This window comes from Manis javanica, chromosome 2, assembly GCF_040802235.1.
Source record: "Manis javanica isolate MJ-LG chromosome 2, MJ_LKY, whole genome shotgun sequence".
NCBI classification, from domain to species: Eukaryota; Metazoa; Chordata; class Mammalia; order Pholidota; family Manidae; genus Manis; species Manis javanica.
Window position 1 is genome coordinate 213,993,979 of NC_133157.1, and position 7,300 is coordinate 214,001,278.

Sequence of the window (7,300 nt, forward strand, 5' to 3'; positions counted from 1 at the left end):
TCCTTCCCTGGGACATTTGGCTTTGCTGCTGCTCTGGTTTGTCAGTTGCAGACCCGCCATTGGGATTCTCACTTGATAATAGGCTGCTGGGGCCCCTTTCCCCCAGCCAGTCATCCACTGCCTTTCCTGGGGTGCAGAGAATGAGCAGGGTCTCACACTGTGGTGGTGGCCTTGTGCCCCGGTGGTGGCCACACCTTGGAGAGGTGGGAGCCCTCGTGCCCATTTTATGGATTGTAAGCCCATCTGGAGACAGCATTCTCTCCTTTAATCCCACACCCAAACCCCACATCCTTGTACTCTGCCACCTTCTGCAAACAGCTTGCTGATGTTATAAGAGTTCAGATGCTTACAGGGAAATAGAAGAAATATAAAACACAATGGACCTTGCCTATTTACACTAATTAAGTGAGGAAACAGTTTAACCACCACTGTCCATTGCTGTAATGAGTCCAGAAGACAGCAGGTGCACGTACGTGCTGCCTCTGGCTGTTGGCAGAATGTTTGGAAGGGGTTTTCTTAGCAGAGTCTGCAAAAATAGCCTCAATAGTGTCTGCATATTTTCACTCTATTACCTCATTTCTCAGTCTTATCCTAAGGGGATAATTCAAAAGGAGACAATGAAAACCTGTTTTATGAAAATGTCTTTTAAGTCATGGTTTATTTTTTTTAAGATTTTGATTACATAAAATTTCCAATATCCAGGACAGTGAAGAGAATAATATAATGAACACCCATATACCCATTGCCAAGTTTTAATAGTTACAAGCATTTGCTTTATTTACTTCATCTTGTTTTGCGCAAAATATTTGCAAGTAAATTACAGACATGATATTTCACTTCCAGGTATTTCAAGGTAACTTTAGTTATGAAAATTAAAATTTGAAGCCAAACCTGACTAAATGGGGAATGGTTAAATAAACTGGTTATCCATGCAGTATACTATGACCCTTCAGATTATGGTTTTTGAAGTCCCTATTACAAGCTCTCTTAGAGCTCTGTACTTTTCCTTTATGCCACTTAACCGTAGTTTCTAATAATTTAATTGCATGACTACTTAATCAATATCTGTTTCCCTTTCTTATTTGGTGGGGACAGTGTCTACTTCGCTTGCCATTTTATCTTGACTGCCCAACAAGGTGCCTGGCATTATAGTCAGTACAAAATAAAATGGGTTGGATAGATGCCCAATGAACATTTTTAGATTCTAGAAATGGCATGCGGAGTGTCACAAGCAAAGTGCAAGTGTGTGTGCATACAGATGACTTCCAGAGAAGGCAGCTCTAGGAATTTTAAGTTTTCATGCTTGGTGTGATGGGAAGTATGGGTGAGATTTGTTTTTTCTGCTTACGTCCTTCCGGTCATGGTCCCGTGGTTGTAACAGTGCCTGAGCCCACCCTCACAGAGGCAGCCACTGTCACACGTCCTGCTTGCTTTGTGCAGTCCAGGGGTAAAGGAGCCCTGGCCCTAGGGTAGGAAGACTTGGTTTCAAAGCTGTCACTCTCCTTTACTTACTGGGGGACCCTGAGCAGTCTCTGAACCTTTCAGAGCTTAGTTCCTACAACTTGACAGTGGGACACAGGTGTCTGGCTCTCTGCATCCCTGTGATTTCATGGAAGTGAATGGGTCGTGGATGTGAGGGCATGCTGTCACATGTCCCAGGGCTGGCTGCTGCCCATCCTTCTTCACCATGACACTGGAACCCCAGGTGCTCAGAGGAGCACTGCTGCTGCCCTGACTCCCTTGGAGCAGCCCCTGGCGAAGTGCACTGTGTATCTTAGGTGTCCATCTGAAAATCTCTGCTGGTAAACAGGGAGGTGGGAGCTGATTACCTCAAAGTGCTTCCTCTGTGTGCACCCACCTTCTAACTGATTGCTCCATCAGCCCCCCAGCAGTCTTCATGGAGTCCTTGCCTCAGATGGTTGTGTATTCGCAAGCCCTTATTGGCTGTCCACCCCACCCAGACTCTGCATTTTGAGTGGCACTAGAGTCTGTGGACTCCTGGTCCTTACAGCCATGTGGGAGGATAAGGGTGGTTCAGCCAAGGGATGAGGGGCAACCTCGTCCTTTGTAAGAATAGCATTTAGTGGCGGGATCCTGGCTGATTCTGCCCTCTCCTTCCTCCCACAGGATCCCATCGAGGTGTTAGAGTCGTGTGAGTGTCCTGGGGCGGCCATAACAGAGCACCGCACACTGGGTGGCTCATAGAGTAGAAAAAATCCCATTTGTGGAGTCCGGAAGTCCAAACTCAAGGTCGGCAGGGCTCCGCTCCTTCTGGCTCTAGGGGGCCACTCCTCCTTTGCCTCTTCCAAGTCTCTGGTGTCACCAGGCGTCCTTTGGGTCCTTGGCTTGTGACTGCATCCCTCCCCTCTCTGCCTCCATCCTCATGTGGCTTTCTCCGTGTGTCTGTGAGCCTCTGCATCTCCCACCCTCGTCTAGCATGGCCTCTTCTTAACTTGATGACATCTATAAAGACCGTATTTCCAAATAAGGTCACATTCACAGGTACTGGCGTTAGGGCTTCAACACATATTTTGGAGAGATACAGTCCAAACCATAACAGAGCCCAGAGCAAAAACCATTTCTCCAGTTCCTCCCAGCCAACAATGAGATTGGCCCGAGGAGCGCTGCTGAGCATGTACAGATGGACGGCTTCTTTTTCACGTGGGACCTGGACACGGCCCCGCCATGCATTATCCCTTTTGATTCTACAACAGCCCTGCTGTGCATGCATTCAGGCATGCAAAAACTGCTCCATGGGCACCTACTCTGAGCCCAGGAGGCTAAGAAACAAATAATCCACTTTCCATGGTGATAAATGCTAAGCAAGAGGTACGTTCCATTAGTGGACTGAGGGTGATAATCTCTGGAATTACAGGACCCTGTAAATAATCAGGTTGCCTCTTACACGCCTTGTCCTGCTCAGTCCTGGCTTGGCCCCCTTCAGGATCATTCCATGTATTCATTAACAGGGCCCGGTTCCCGTTAGTTGCCTTTTTGAGGACACACTCCCTTATGGCTTGGACGAACATGCTTGGTAGCCTGCCGGGTCCTGCTGATTGAGAATTTCTGAGAAGCAGTGAGGGCCAGTCTTGCTGGGTACTGTGGGAGGCAGCCCTGCAGGGACCTTGAACCTCACCTAGCTGACAAAGGGTCCTGCTGCATAGCTGGGCAGGTCGTCCTAAGGAGACAGTGTTCTGCAGGATGAAAAATGTTGGTTCCTCTCTCCTCCCCCACAAGTCTTCAGCCAGCACCTGAGAACACAGAGGGGACCTGGTGGCACTTGAATCTTTGTACTCGGGTCCTGCCAGATGGAGGAGAGGGACCCTGGAGGGTGAGGAGTGAGAACCCAAGCCCCTTGCCAAGGCATCCCGCTCGGCACCAAGTGCCTGCCCCATCCTCGTGGCCGCTGACGGCCTTTCTTCCTCCCGGCCACAGGCAAACACCGTGTCTTCTTTCTGTCTTTGTTCCTGGGATCTCTCCAGCTGTGGGTGTGTGAAATGCAGCCGCCGGGCAGCGTGCTCCTGGAGGCTGCTCCCACCTGCAAGGGGTTCTGCCGCCGCCTCCTTTACCCCGCCCTCCCCCTCCCGTGTCTCCTTACCTGGTGGCCAGCTAATTCTTTAAAAGCACAATTCAGAGAATAGTCCACACCAGCTGCTTGGGGAGTCTTTCAAAGACACAAATCCGAGTGGTATCCTCCTCTCCTTTAGTTAATACCCTCCAGCGTGCCCACTTCCTGCCCACCTTTGTCCTCAGGTTAATGCCCTAACATCCTCATGATCACTGCATAGCTTATAAGGCCCTGGGAGGCACCGGCTGGGTTTGAGGAAACTGCCCCATCTGGGCACTGAGAGTTGGGCAGGCACCCTGGGGGGAAAAGGCGGTCTCTCCCCAAGGAGCAAGAAAGAGGGATGGTTCAGAGGGGCTCCTGGTGGGGGCGTTGACTCATTCTCCTGGGATGGGGCCATTGAAGGTTTCAAAGCAGATCTGACTTGCATTTTAACTGGCTGATTCTGGTTGCTCTGCTGAAACTGGCCAGAAAGTGGTGGGAGCAGAGACCAGTTAGTAGGCTGTTGCCAAAATCCAGGGGAAGGATGACAGTGTCTTGGCTGGGGCCAAGCAGGGGAGATTTCGAGACGAGATCAGATGTGAATACGTCATGAAAGAGGAATTTGCTGGTGGGTTGGATATGGCGTACCGGTTAAAGAGTGACCCCGAGGTTTTATCTTGAGCAGGTAGAGAAGGAAGTTTCCATTTTTTCGTGTGTGGGATCAGTGAGGGCAGCAGAGCATTTGTTTTGTGGCTAAGAGTGGGATCATTATGTTCGAGATGTTTGTCAAGACATCCAAGTGTAAATATTCAAGAAGTAGCTGGATATGTGGGTCTGGAGTGGAAGGTTAATTGTACGTTTAACTTGGCCAGGCCACAGGGTCCAGATATTTGGTCAAACACCAGTTTGGATATGGCTGTGAAATGGGTTTTTTTGGATGAGATTAACATTTACATCTGTAGACTTAAAGTATAGCATGTTATCCTCCATCATGTGGGTGGGCCTTGTCCAGTCATTTGAAGGCTTTAATTAAGAAAAGACTGAAGTCTTTTGAGGAAATGGGAATTCTGCCTTCAGACCCTTCCCTGCGTCTCCAGCCTGCTTGCTGGTCTACCCCGCAGATTCTGGACTGGTCACCCTCCGTAACCATATGAGCCAACTCCCTAAAGCCTCTCTTTTTCTGCCTCCCTTCTTCCCCCCACCCCCCCCACATAGATGCACACATACACGTCCTATTGGCTCTGGTTCTGTTCTTTGGAGAACTCTGAATAACGCATAGAATAAAGGGGTAAATATTTGGATACATATTTGGGAGTCATATTATTTAAGCCATGAGATTGGGTGTGATCCTCAAGAAGGCAAGTGTGGACAGAGAGGAGCAGTCAGTCCATTGACACGAGTCAAGAGATTTAGAAACTGTGTGTGTGTGTGTGTGTGTGTGTGCGTGTGTGTGTGCGCGTGCACGCATGAGTGTTACTATATGCCAGACATCCCCCATTACTAGATCCTGCCTCTTGAAACGAGAGCCATCTATTGCCTTATTTGTTCTGGAAGTTTGGGAAATGGCCCCAGTAGGACCACCTGTATATATGCCTAACACTACAGTTTCTGGGTCTCAGCCTCTCCAGTGTTCTGGGCAGAGAACGGCATCCAGCCGTTCCTTCTAGGACAGAACTTGATTATTCCGCTATCTTCCTTCCAGGCCATTTTCAGTTCCTCTAACCTCCAGCCTCTTGAAGCCATTTAGTGTCTCTTGATACCAAGTAATCCCATTTATTAAAACATGTGGAGCCTCCTTGCTGGCAAGTGTTGGTAAAAATAGTTCTGCAGCCCCCAGGGACAGGGTCATTTGAACTTAGTGACCTGAAAATCTTTGGTGTGAATGATGAAAAGTGCAGGTCCATGGTGATGGATTTCCTTCACCCTCTTTTTTCCTTGTTTTCTTTGTGAGGCAGAATGTTTAACCCAAATTTTCCAAGAACTGTGTGGGTAGGTTTCTGGAGACAATCGATTTTTAGGGAAGTCTTGTTCCTCTGAATGTGGAAATCATGAAGCAAAGAATAACAATGAGCAAGAGTCATCCCGGGGCCCTGGCTGGGCTGATCATGGCGCCATGTGTTTGGGCCGCCGTGTCCTATGAGGCGTCAGTTCTGCTGAGGTTGGATTTTGCTCTGAACTCAGGGTGACATTTGGCATCTTGATCTAGCCAAAAGTCAAGGACATCACCTGCTTTCTAAGGCTGTGATTAGCTTCAAATGAGAAGAGACACAGCTTGGCAGGTAGAAAGGACATAGGTGTTTGCATAAGGAATACTGAGTCGTGACTTCCATCCTCCCAGCTTTCTGTGTGACTGTGGGCAAATCTCCTCGCCTCTCTGAGCAGCAGTGTCTTCATCTGCAATGAGTTAGGGCTGGGTGGTCTCCGAGGGGTGAGATCGGCCAGTGGGACGTGCCCTGAGGAAAGGGCCACCTACCCTCAGCATCCCGCTGATGAATTAATTTTTGGACTTTGTAATGTAATGATATTTCCTGACTTTTAGATGTGGACAAGGAATTCAGAAATACTTACAACATCCCGGGGGTGGAACCTGTCGCCAGAAAGAGCCCGGAGGTCTTCAGCTTGCAGCTCAGTGTGAATGCATTGTTCATGGTTATCCCAGGCTGGGAGCCACGAGGCGAGGAAAGCTTTTTAAATTTATTTTGTCTTGCAATCAGTACCAGTATTTATAAGGAACTAGAGGAGAAAGCCAGACTGGAAGCCAGGTCACAAGATCACTGTTGCCTAGAGACGCAAAGAACAGGCAGGGTCCTCCTTTCCTCCTGGGTGGAAGTATCAGCCTGAGGCAGTGGACTCGACAGCTGCTCTCCTTGGGAGTTGTCTCCAGGTCCGGCCACCAGCCCTGTCTCTGGCTCTGCACACTCTAGCGTTCAGAGCTGGAGGGAGTCAACCGTTTCACCATATTTATGTTTCAGTCAACAATGCTTCCTGTAGATCTGTGTGTGTGTGTGTGTGTGTGTGTGCACACGCATGCACATGTGCCTTATTCCTTTTTAACTGCTGCATGGTATTCCATAGTTTTCTTTTCCAACTATTCCATCGACATTTCACTTTTATCCTCTTCCCCTTTTATCTCTACTTCCCACGATGTCATGTCATGGAATTTTGCTTGCCTTATTCTCCACGCCTCTCTCCTTCCCTCCCTCTCTGCCTTTCTCTTTTTCTCCTTCCCTTGCAGCCATCCATCTGTGGATCCATTCAGTAGACATGCTAGCCCTGCAGATGCCTGATGAATGGGCAGAGTCCTGAGGCCTTGCCCCCATCCAGCGGGAAGCCAGGGAAGGAGCACGTCGCAGTCCTTCCCTGGAAACAGGTGCTCCCACAGTTTTTAAAGAAGCTGCTTCTGGTCTTCTGGAATGTAAGAATCTCTGAGGCAGAAGCTGATCTTTCAAAGAAGTCGTCAGCCTTTGGACCAATATTACCGTTGTCTGCTTCTTGGGACCTTCTAGGACCATCATCAGCTGCTCTCTCACCCCTTTCTCTAGTTGCTAGAGGCTGTGACCTGAGCAGAAGAATACATGGCGGGCTCTGGAGTGGCCACATGGAGGGGCGAGGTGCTGTCAGGGCCTGGGTGGGTGGCTTTCTCTCCTGGGATGCGGAGCAGAACGATGAACCAAGTGGCCAGTCGCATGTCGGTCTGTGATGGATACAGAGCCTCAGGTCCTCTGTCTTTGAGGAAATTAAGTAAGCATGAAT